This window comes from Aquarana catesbeiana, linkage group LG01, assembly GCF_042186555.1.
Source record: "Aquarana catesbeiana isolate 2022-GZ linkage group LG01, ASM4218655v1, whole genome shotgun sequence".
Taxonomy (NCBI): Eukaryota; Metazoa; Chordata; class Amphibia; order Anura; family Ranidae; genus Aquarana; species Aquarana catesbeiana.
Window position 1 is genome coordinate 436,222,835 of NC_133324.1, and position 13,018 is coordinate 436,235,852.

Sequence of the window (13,018 nt, forward strand, 5' to 3'; positions counted from 1 at the left end):
ACAGTGTGTCATCATGTGCAATCTTTCATCAGGGGATATCAATGTACTTGTTTTGTGTTTGCAACCCCTTCATCATAAAAATGTTAGTTTGTGAGAGGAACAAAGGGATTGCACACACAAAACACGTACATTGCTCCCCCATGATGGGAGATAGCACATGTTGACTTGAACCTTTTTTAATACCCAATTTTGAGCATCTGCAAATTGTAGGCTTTACAAGGGTGACATCACCAGCACCGTTATTAACATGTTGAACTTTGTAAGTTCTTTTTTTTGGGTATGTTTTTAAAAACACTGTTGTTAATTGTAATTTTGTAAACAAGGTCTATTTTTGTTGAAATATGCCTAAAATAAAAAAAAAAACACCTTTCAAAAAAATGTGCACACAGTAAAATGTTTTAACTACTACAATGTGTGTGGCTGATTATTTATCAATAAGATGTTTTGCTAATTTTTGTGTGGTTACAGTGACAAAGGGCCTTATAAACTAAAGGGAAATGCACTTGCCACTACAAGTGCACTAGGAGACAGACAAAACTAAATGCAAACCAGAATAAAAACAAGATATTTTAGTAAAAAATTATTTTCTTTATTTTTGTAAGAAATTATAGCTCTTGTTGAATAGCAATGGCCCCCCGACCATTAAAATAATTAACATATCGGTCACGCACTTGAGGTGCGGTTTGGGGGGCCAAGCCAATACGGCCAATTTCCAGGCCTGTGAGTGTTTGGTTAACTACAAGTCCGGCCTCAGGCCCAACAGAGGTCATATATGTAGCAGAAAGTCTTCTAAAATAATTAGGGAGAATGCAGCAAGCCAGTATCACATGATTTATTTTATAGTCTGCCAGATTTATGGCCGAGAGGAACAAACGGAACCGGCTGGCCAGAATCCCAAAGGCATTCTCCACAACTCTTTTTGCTCTGGCCAGCCAGTAATTAGATACCCTCCTCTCAGGGGTGAGTGTCCTTTTGGGGGAACGGCCTCATCAAGTGCTCGCCGAGAGCAAACGCTTCATCAGCGATAAAAACTGAGGGGAGTCCATCCACATTCTGGTCATCAGGTGGCAATCCCAGGCCACCAGTCTGGAGACTAGGGATGAGCCGAACACCCCCCAGTTCGGTTCGCACCAGAACCCGTGAACGGACCGAAAGTTCGCACGAACGTTAGAACCCCATTGACGTCTATGGGACTCGAACGTTCGAAATCAAAAGTGCTCATTTTAAAGGCTAATTTGCATGGTATTGTCCTAAAAAGGGTTTGGGGACCCGGGTCCTACCCCAGGGGACATGTATCAATGCAAAAAAAACTTTTAAAAACGGCCGTTTTTTCGGGAGCAGTGATTTTAATGATGCTTAAAGTAAAAAAAAAAAAGTGAAATATTCCTTTAAATATCGTACCTGGGGGGTGTCTATAGTATGCCTGTAAAGTGACGCGTGTTTCCCATGTTTAGAACAGTCCCTGCACCAAATGTCATTTTTAAAGGAAAAAATCTCATTTAAAACTGCTTGCGGGTTTAATGTCATGTCGGGTCATGGCAATATGGATGAAAATCAGTGAGACAAACGGCATGGGTCCCCCCAGTCCATTACCAGGCCCTTTGGGTCTTGTATGGATATTAAGGGGAACCCCGCACCCAAATTAAAATAAGGAAAGGTGTGGGGCCACCAGGCCCTATATACTCTGAACAGCAGTATACAGGCGGTGCAAACAAGACAGGGACTGTAGGTTTGTTGTTAAGTAGAATCTCTTTGTAATTTTGAACATTTTTAACGTGTTTAGCTCCAGCCAAAAAATCTTTTCTAAGTTTTTGGAAAACATAGGGAAGGGTTATCACCCCTGTGACATTTGTTTTGCTGTCTTTCCTCCTCTTCAGAAGATTTCACCTCACTTTTTTGTCCCAATGAAAAATGTTTTTTGAAAATTTGGGTTTTTTTGTGGAACAAGGATTGGAAAGCATCAGTGGAAAGGAGAAACTGTTTTCCCATATTAACTCTTACAGGAGAGAATTTCCCTTCCTAGGGGTAGATTTCATCTCACTTCCTGTTGTCTCCTTCCGTTTGCAAGTAGGAGTCGTTTGTAAGTTAGATGTTTGAAAGTAGGGTCCTGCCCTATATACTCAGCAGAAATTTGGGCCTTAGGTGTTGCTGTGGCCACAACACTGTAAGCCCTCACAGGGCCCTGCTGTGAAATATTAGATCAAGAATTGTAATTACATGCCCCTGTTGAACAGGAGCTGAAAAATTAGGCCTTAGGCACTGGTGCTGGTGCCACAACACTGCAACCCCTCACAGACACTCTAGTTGGAACGCAGGAACGAGCCCTGCTGCAAAGTATTGCATCAAAAATTGTAATTACACGCCCCTGTTAGACAGGGGCAGAAAAATTGGGCCTTAGGCACTGGTGCTGGTGCCACAACACTGCAACCCCTCACAGACACTCTAGTTGGAACGCAGGAACGAGCCCTGCTGCAAAGTATTGCATCAAAAATTGTAATTACACGCCCCTGTTAGACAGGGGCAGAAAAATTGGGCCTTAGGCACTGGTGCTGGTGCCACAACACTGCAACCCCTCACAGACACTCTAGTTGGAATGCAGGAATGAGCCCTGCTGCAAAGTATTACATCAAAAATTGTAATTACACGTCCCTGTTAAACAGGGGCTGAAAAATTGTGCCTTAGGCACTGGTGGTGGCGCCCAGAACCAAAAATGTTCTTACAAGCTATCAGCGTGATGATTGAGGAGGAAGAGGATAATTACTCAGGGATAGTCACTCAGCATCAGCATAGGCAGTCTTTGAAGGGATCTGAGATTTCAAAAAAATTATTCAGTTACATCAGCATCAGGTGCTTGGTAGCTGGTGGTGATCCAAGACTCATTCATTTTTATGAAGGTCAGCCGATCGACCGAGTTGGTGGACAGACGCACCCTGTGATCGGTTACCACGCCTCCAGCAGCACTGAATGTGCGTTCCGAAAGAACGCTGGATGCAGGACAGGCCAGTAGCTCAATTGCATACTGTGCAAGCTCTGGCCAGTGATCCATCCTCAAGACCCAGTAACCCAGAGGATTTTCGGTGGGAAAGGTGTCCAAGTCTGATCTTGCCCCTAGGTATTCCTGCACCATGTAAAACAGACGCTGGCGATGGTTGCTGGAACCGATCATACCTTGGGGCTGCGGACCAAAAAATTGTCTGAACGCATCGGTCAGACGGCCACCTTCTCCACTGCTCCTTCTTTGACTGACCGAAGCCTCAGCAACACGTTGTCCAGAAACAGGAGTTTGTAACCTCCCAGTCTCTGGGAACGCGTTGCACAGACCTTTCTGCAAGGCCTCCCGAAGATGTTTCATCCTCTGCTCCCTCTGCGATGGCAAGATAAGGTCCGCAACCTTACCCTTGTAACGTGGATCAAGGAGGGTTGCCAGCCAGTATTGGTCCTTCTCCTTGATACCACGAATACGAGGATCCTTACGCAGGCTTTGCAGGATCAGGGAGGCCATGCAGCGTAGGTTTGCTGAGGCATTCGGTCCGGAGTCCTCTGGGTCACTAAGAACGACATGGTCCGCAGCCACCTCCTCCCAGCCACGTACAAGTCCATGTGTTTCTTGGGACTGATCCCTTAAAGACTGCTGCTGATGCTGAGTGCCAGGCTCCACCTCCATACTGACACAATCTTCCTCCTCCTCCTCCTCCTCTTCCTCCTCGTCCTCTTCCTGTGTGATCGGCGGGCACGCAGGAACACTGTCTGGATAAAGGGGGCCTTGAGAGCTAAGGAAGTCCTCCTCTTCCTGCCTCTGTTCTGCCTCAAGTGCCCTGTCCATTATTCCACGCAGCGTGTGCTCCAACAGGTGGACAAGGGGGACAGTGTCACTGATGCATGCACTGTCACTGCTCACCATCCTCGTGGCCTCCTCGAATGGTGACAGGACAGTGCATGCATCCCTGATCATGGCCCACTGGCGTGGGGAAAAAAAAACCAAGCTCCCCTGACCCTGTCCTGGTGCCATAGTCGCACAGGTACTCATTGATGGCCCTCTGCAGCGTGTGCAGCCGCTGCAGCATGGCCAACGTTGAGTTCCACCTGGTGGGCATGTCACAGATTAGGCGGTTCTTGGGCAGGTTAAACTCCTTTTGGAGGTCCGTCAGCCGAGCACTGGCATTATATGACCGGCGGAAATGCACACAGACTTTCCTGGCCTGCCTCAGGACATCCTGTAAGCCCGGGTACCTGCCCAAGAACCGCTGCACCACCAAGTTAAGGACGTGAGCCAAACAGGGCACATGGGTCATTTGTCCCTGTCGGAGGGCAGAGAGGAGGTTGGTGTCATTGTCGCAAACCACCATTCCTGCCTTAAGTTGGCGTGGCGTCAACCACCTCTGAACCTGCCCCTGCAGAGCTGACAGAACCTCTGCCCCAGTGTGGCTCCTGTCCCCCAAGCACACCAGCTCAAGCACTGCATGGCATCTTTTGGCCTGCGTACTTGCGTAGCCCCTTGAACGCCTACGGAGCACCGCTGGTTCCGAGGAAGAGGCCATGGAGGAAGAAGAAGAGGAGGGGGTGGAGGAGAGAGGTGTGTCACAATCAGCATTTTGGAGGCGTGGTGGCGGAACAACCTCCAACACTACTGCACCTTGTCCTGCATCCTTCCCAGCTGCCAGCAGAGTCACCCAATGCGCCGTGAAACTTAGGTAACGTCCCTGTCCATGCCTGCTGGACCATGAGTCAGCGTTAATATGCACCTTACCGCTGACCGCCCTGTCCAGCGAGGCATGGACATTGCCTTCCACATGCCGGTAGAGAGCCGGAATCGCCTTCCGTGAGAAAAAGTGGCGTTTGGGTACCTGCCACTGAGGAACCGCACATTCCACAAACTCACGGAAGGGGGCAGAGTCTACCAACTGAAAAGGCAGCAGTTGAAGTGCTAGCAATTTTGCCAAGCTAGCATTCAACCGCTGGGCATGTGGATGGCTGGGAGCAAACTTCTTTCAGCGGTGCAGCAGCTGGGGCAGGGAAATTTGCCTGGTACAATCTGACGTCGGTGTACCAAAAGCAGATTGCCCACAAGTACTTGGCTGTGACACACCTAATTCTACACCTTCATTCCTCTCACTGCAGGTCTCAGAGAGGACTGAAGGTCTAGTGGGGTTGGAAATCTCAGCTGATGAGGAGCAAGGAGAGATCCTCTTTGTTCTTTGGTGTGGGTCTTTTAGATACGCTTGCCAACGAACTGCATGGCAGGTCAACATATGTCTGGTCAAGCATGTGGTACCCAAGCGGGAGATGTTTTGGCCACGCGAGATACGCTTGAGACATATGTTGCAAATAGCAGCGGTGCGATCTGATGCACTCGTCTCAAAAAAGGCCCACACCAAAGAACTTTTTGAATAACGCGCAGAGACTGCAGCGCCCTGCACATGTGGAGCTTTGGGGTGTGATGCAGTCAATGTGCTGCCCTTAGGCTGGCCCCTGGAGGGCATCCTGCCTCATTGGTGATGTGCCGCCGCCTCCTCCTCCTCCTCCTCTCTCCTATCAGGCACCCACGTTGAGTCAGTGACCTCATCATCCCCTCCCTCCTCATCACTGGAGCAAACCTGGCAGTATGCTGCAGCAGGGGGAGCATGACTGCCAGATTGCTGTCCTTCTTGGGCACCCCCTCTGTCCGTGCTCATGTTACTGCCTTCATCGAGCTCAGTATCGTCATCAGAGCCTTCCAAACGCTGGGCATCCTCCTGGAGCATGTACCCAACACTGTGGTCAAACAGTTCGAGGGAATCCTCATGAGGACATGGTGGAGCTAGGGAAGGAGTCACTGATGACATTGAGCTGAGGGAAGAGGCCGCTGCTTTGCCAGACAAAGCACCCTGGGCATGGGTGAGAGAGGATGAGGAGGATGAGGAGGATGAGGACGGCTTGGTCATCCACTCGACCAAGTCTTCCGCATGTTGCGGCTCAACACGGCCAGCTGCCGAAAAAAAGGCCAAGCGTGTCCCATAGCCACGTGCTGATGAGGATGCACCGTCTCCACGACCAGCACTAGACACAGAGCCTGCTTGCCCTCTCTTATTGGCTTGTGACTGTCTGCCTCTCCTTCTTGGCCTTCCAGACATACTAATGGCCTGTAGCTGCACTAAGCTGGGATAGAACACCTGTAATTTTCTTCAGGTAGCTTTATATACTGTAACCAGACAAGCCTGCCTGTCAGTAGGAAGATAACAGGAACGGATCTAGCTGAACACTGTGAGCAGGACACACTGTACTAAATGTAAATAGTCTAGCTGCCTGACCGTGGTACTAATAGGATCAAATAGAACACCTGTAATTTTCTTCAGGTAGCTTTATATACTGTAACCAGACAAGCCTGCCTGTCAGTAGGAAGATAACAGGAACGGATCTAGCTGTACACTGTGAGCAGGACGCACTGTACTAAATGTAAATAGTCTAGCTGCCTGACCGTGGTACTAATAGGATCAAATAGAACACCTGTAATTTTCTTCAGGTAGCTTTATATACTGTAACCAGACAAGCCTGCCTGTCAGTAGGAAGATAACAGGAACGGATCTAGCTGAACACTGTGAGCAGGACGCACTGTACTAAATGTAAATAGTCTAGCTGCCTGACCGTGGTACTAATAGGATCAAATAGAACACCTGTAATTTTCTTCAGGTAGCTTTATATACTGTAACCAGACAAGCCTGCCTGTCAGTAGGAAGATAACAGGAACGGATCTAGCTGAACACTGTGAGCAGGACGCACTGCACTAAATGTAAATAGTCTAGAAGATAACAGGAACGGATCTAGCTGAACACTGTGAGCAGGACGCACTGCACTAAATGTAAATAGTCTAGAAGATAACAGGAACGGATCTAGCTGAACACTGTGAGCAGGACGCACTGCACTAAATGTAAATAGTCTAGAAGATAACAGGAACGGATCTAGCTGAACACTGTGAGCAGGACGCACTGCACTAAATGTAAATAGTCTAGAAGATAACAGGAACGGATCTAGCTGAACACTGTGAGCAGGACGCACTGCACTAAATGTAAATAGCAGGAACGGATCTAGCTGAACACTGTGAGCAGGACGCACTGCACTAAATGTAAATAGTCTAGAAGATAACAGGAACGGATCTAGCTGAACACTGTGAGCAGGACGCACTGCACTAAATGTAAATAGCAGGAACGGCTCTAGCTGAACACTGTGAGCAGGACGCACTGCACTAAATGTAAATAGCAGGAACGGATCTAGCTGAACACTGTGAGCAGGACGCACTGCACTAAATGTAAATAACAGGAACGGATCTAGCTGAACACTGTGAGCAGGACGCACTGCACTAAATGTAAATAGTCTAGAAGATAACAGGAACGGATCTAGCTGAACACTGTGAGCAGGACGCACTGCACTAAATGTAAATAGCAGGAACGGATCTAGCTGAACACTGTGAGCAGGACGCACTGCACTAAATGTAAATAGCAGGAACGGATCTAGCTGAACACTGTGAGCAGGACGCACTGCACTAAATGTAAATAACAGGAACGGATCTAGCTGAACACTGTGAGCAGGACGCACTGCACAAAATGTAAATAGCAGGAACGGATCTAGCTGAACACTGTCAGCAGGACGCACTGCACTAAATGTAAATAGCAGGAACGGATCTAGCTGAACACTGTGAGCAGGACGCACTGCACTAAATGTAAATAGCAGGAACGGATCTAGCTGAACACTGTGAGCAGGACGCACTGCACTAAATGTAAATAGCAGGAACGGATCTAGCTGAACACTGTGAGCAGGACGCACTGCACTAAATGTAAATAACAGGAACGGATCTAGCTGAACACTGTGAGCAGGACGCACTGCACAAAATGTAAATAGCAGGAACGGATCTAGCTGAACACTGTCAGCAGGACGCACTGCACTAAATGTAAATAGCAGGAACGGATCTAGCTGAACACTGTAAGCAGGACGCACTGCACTAAATGTAAATTGCAGGAACGGATCTAGCTGAACACTGTGAGCAGGACGCACTGCACTAAATGTAAATAGTCTAGAAGATAACAGGAACGGATCTAGCTGAACACTGTGAGCAGGACGCACTGCACTAAATGTAAATAGCAGGAACGGATCTAGCTGAACACTGTGAGCAGGACGCACTGCACTAAATGTAAATAGCAGGAACGGATCTAGCTGAACACTGTGAGCAGGACGCACTGCACTAAATGTAAATTGCAGGAACGGATCTAGCTGAACACTGTGAGCAGGACGCACTGCACTAAATGTAAATAGTCTAGAAGATAACAAGAACGGATCTAGCTGAACACTGTGAGCAGGACGCACTGCACTAAATGTAAATAGCAGGAACGGATCTAGCTGAACACTGTGAGCAGGACGCACTGCATTAAATGTAAATAGTCTAGATAGAAGATAACAGGAACGGATCTAGCTAAACTGAATACAGTGTATATATATATATGCAACACCTGGGATGCATATATATACACAATACACTGTAAGTGCAGCTAACTGACTGACTGTTCTGCCTAATCTATCTAACTCAAATCAAATGACACTGTCTCTCTCTCTCTCTATCTCTCAGCACATCGGAACACACACTACACAGGGCCGCCGTGCAGGCGGCCTTATATAGTGTGGGGTGTGTACTAAATCCCCTGAGCCATAATTGGCCAAAGCCACCCTGGCTTTGGCCAATTACAGCTCTCTCTACTGACGGCGCTGTGATTGGCCAAGCATGCGGGTCATAGTGCATGCTTGGCCAATCATCAGCCAGCAATGCACTGCGATGCCGCAGTGAATTATGGGCCGTGACGCGCCACACGAATTTAGCGCGAACGGCCCATATCGTTCGCAATTCGGCGAACGGGCAAACAGCTGATGTTCGAGTCGAACATGGGTTCGACTCGAACACGAAGCTCATCCCTACTGGAGACGCTGGCACAGCTCAGTCTGTGCAAAGACTCCTCCGTCAGACATCCGGCTGTTCTTCCCCACGTCCACGAACATAAATTCCAATTGTGCCGAGACCACCGCCATCAAAACTACACTATGGAACCCCTTATAGTTGTAGAAATAAGACCCCGAATGGGGTGGTGGCACAATGCGGACATGCTTCCCATCGATCGCAGGAGAGCATATACCCAGGGGACAAATACAAACGTGCCCAGAGCACAGGGAGTTTTGCTATTTATATGCTGAGCTGATTACAGATTGACTGCAGCTGGAAGACAAGTGGAACCAAAAGAGTTCCAGGGGTAGGAGCATGAAGCAGAGTATATGCTGCAGAGACTAATGCTGGCCATACACTGTATTAAAACGAATGTTCGGCCGTGAGCACAAACAATAGTGCCATCATGTAATGACCGATGAATCGTTCAGTGGACATAAATGAATGCATTTTTTGTTCATTTTTTTACATATATTAGTGCAAACAGTTTGGACGGGAAACACATTAACCTTTCAATTTATCGTTCATTCGGCAGAAAATTTCTAAACTTGTCCTTCGTTTTTTCAGCTCAAAAACGTCCCAACAATTATCGATTTTGTGCCCATTTACTGGCTGAAAAAATGAACAAACTGTCTAAATGACCAAATTTCGGATGATTTTTTGTATAGTGTATAGCCAGCATTAGACCCTGCAGTGGCAGATCAGAGAGAACTGCAGCACAGAACCAGAAGGTCCCAGATTCAAAACCAGACAGGCACATGGCAGAGTCCCCAATGGACCCTTCAGGGACCTAGTAGGGCTTAGTGGGGTAAGCAGCATGAGGGTTCCGAATGAGGGCAGGAGCATGTAAATCTTTAGCAGGAACCCAAGAACAGTCAGTCACAGGATATCCTCTCCAGTGAACAAGGTATTGTATTCCATGGTCCCACCTTCTAGAATCCAGAATCTTAGATACTTCACACTCATGCCACACATCAATGAGAACAAAAGGAGGTGGATGTTCTGCTCTGGAGTAATGATTAAAGATTGCCTTTTTAAGAAGGGAAACGTGAAAAAGTTGATGTATCTGAAGAGTGGGGGAGCAATTTCAGGTGATACTGGTTTAACTCGTGCAACAATCCTGTAGGGACTGATATACCAAAGGCTCAACTTGGTAGAAGGTTGCTTCAGTCTTACTTACTTAGTGGATAGCTAAACTTTGTCTCCCAGTGTATATGGAGGTATATGATGCCTTTGCCTATCAGAGAAAAACTTGTATTTGCCAGCTGCCCTTCATAAATACAAGTGAATACAAGTGGTCCCGCCTTCTAGAACCCAGAATCTTAGATACTTCACAATCATGCCACACATCAACGAGAACAAAAAGAAGTGGACGTTCTGCTCTGGAGTAACGATTAAAGATTGTCTTTTTAAGAAGGGAAATGTGGAAAAGTTGATGTATCTGAAGAGTGGGGGAGCAATTTCAGGTGATACTGGTCTGTGAGTCAGTATAACATTGTGCCGATATTGGGGCTTGAAAGATCCGCTCAGTGTGACACTGTCCTGTATGCAGAGAGAGAGAGAGGAGCTGTCAGATTTCATGTATGATGTCGGGGTGGGCGGGACCAAGCAGGTATCTGAACACAAGCCAATGGGATGGGGCCACTATGTGTATGTAGCCCCGCCCCTTTCTCAAGCTGCTCGATTATTGGCTGATGTTCAATAGATGCTTGGTCCTGCTCGGATGTCACACAGGCACAGCGAGCAGAGTGAAGCTGCCTCCCCCTCCAGTGTTTATGTGTACACAGGGGGAGGGGACCTGCTGTGCCTGTGCCATGCTGATCTGAGGTACTGAATGGGGGGGATCTGTCTGTGCTGAAGGGGAGGGTCTGTGCTGAAGGGGTGGGGTCCATCTGTGCTGAAGGGGGGATCTGTGCTGAATAGGGGAGATCTGTGCTGAAGGGGAGGGTCTGTGCTGAATGGGGGGGCCATCTGTGCTGAAGGGGGGGTCTGTGCTGAAGGGGAGGGTCTGTGCTGAAGGGGAGGGTCTGTGCTGAATGGGGGGGCCATCTGTGCTGAAGGGGAGGGTTTGTGCTGAAGGGGGGGTCTGTGCTGAAGGGGGGGTCTGTGCTGAAGGGGAGGGTCTGTGCTGAAGGGGTGGGTTTGTGCTGAAGGGGGGGTCTGTGCTGAAGGGGGGGTCTGTGCTGAAGGGGAGGGTCTGTGCTGAAGGGGGGGGGATCTGTGCTGAAGGGGGGGGATCTGTGCTGAAGGGGGGATCTGTGCTGAAGGGGAGGGTCTGTGCTGAAGGGGGGGGGATCTGTGCTGAAGGGGGGATCTGTGCTGAAGGGGGGATCTGTGCTGAAGGGGAGGGTCTGTGCTGAAGGGGAGGGTCTGTGCTGAAGGGGGGGGGATCTGTGCTGAAGGGGAGATCTGTGCTGAAGGGGAGGGTTTGTGCTGAAGGGGGGGATCTGTGCTGAAGGGGAGGGTTTGTGCTGAAGGGGGGGATCTGTGCTGAAGGGGGGATCTGTGCTGAAGGGGAGGGTCTGTGCTGAAGGGGAGGGTCTGTGCTGAATGGGGGGCATCTGTGCTGAAGGGGAGGGTCTGTGCTGAAGGGGGGGGATCTGTGCTGAAGGGGAGGGTTTGTGATGAAGGGGGGGGATCTGTGCTGAAGGGGGGATCTGTGCTGAAGGGGGGATCTGTGCTGAAGGGGAGGGTCTGTGCTGAATAGGGGAGATCTGTGCTGAAGGGGAGGGTCTGTGCTGAATGGGGGGGGGGGGTCCGTCTGTGCTGAAAGGGGGGGTATGTGCTGAAGGGGGGTAAGTGATGAAGGGGGGTCTGTGCTGAAGAGGGGGGTCCATCTGTGCTGAAGGGGGGGGTCTGTGCTGAATGAGGGGTCTGTGCTGAGGGTGGCTGTGTAATATAAAGGGGTCTAGAGGTGTAGGGTGCTGTCTAATGTAAAGGGGTCCAGTGGTGCAGGGTGCTGTGTAATGTAAAGGGGTCTAGATGTGTAGGGTGCTGTCTGATGTAAAGGGGTCCAGTGGTGCAGGGTACTGTGTAATGTAAAGGGGTCCAGTGGTGCAGGGTGCTGTGTAATGTAAAGGGGTCTAGAGGTGTAGGGTGCTGTCTGATGTAAAGGGGTCCAGTGGTGCAGGGTACTGTGTAATGTAAAGGGGTCCAGTGGTGCAGGGTGCTGTGTAATGTAAAGGGGTCTAGAGGTGTAGGGTGCTGTCTGATGTAAAGGGGTCCAGTGGTGCAGGGTACTGTGTAATGTAAAGGGGTCCAGTGGTGCAGGGTGCTGTGTAATGTAAAGGGGTCCAGTGGTGCAGGGTGCTGTGTAATGTAAAGGGGTCCAGTAGTGCAGGGTGCTGTGTAATGTAAAGGGGTCCAGAGGTGTAGGGTGCTGTGTGATGTAAAGGGGTCCAGTGGTGCAGGGTGTTGTGTAATGTAAAGGGGTCCAGTGGTGCAGGGTGCTGTGTAATGTAAAGGGGTCCAGAGGTGCAGTTGTGGAGAGGAGGTACACAGTAGTGACAAAGAGATATTGAAAGATGCAGAGGTATGCAGGAGGCACAGTGGGGTGTTTTTACATTTTAACGTGGGGTGGGGGGTTCCAGATATAGGATCCGTCCCGGGTGCCAAATGCTCTAGGTATGCTCCTGGAACCCCCCCTCTCCTCCCCTCTCCTCTGTCAGTGCCTCCAACTGCCACCTGTCTGTGCCAATCAGTGCCAGTGCCGCCTGTCAGTTTGTCAGTGCCAATTAGTGCTTCCAGTCAGTGCCACCTATCAGTGCTTCCAATCAGTGCCACCTGTCAGTGCCAATCAGTGCCAGTGCCATCTGTCAGTGCCAATTAGTGCTTCCAATCAGTGCCACCTGTCAGTGCCAATGAGTCCCAATCGGGGACAATCAGTGCTTCCAATCAGTGCCACCTGTCAGTGCCAATCAGTGCCAGTGCCGCCCGTCAGTGCCAAATAGTGCTTCCAGTCAGTGCCACCTGTTAGTGCTAATGAGTGCCAAGTGCTTCCAATCAGTGCCACCTGTCAGTGCCACCTGTCAGTGCCAATGAGTGCCACATATCAGTGCT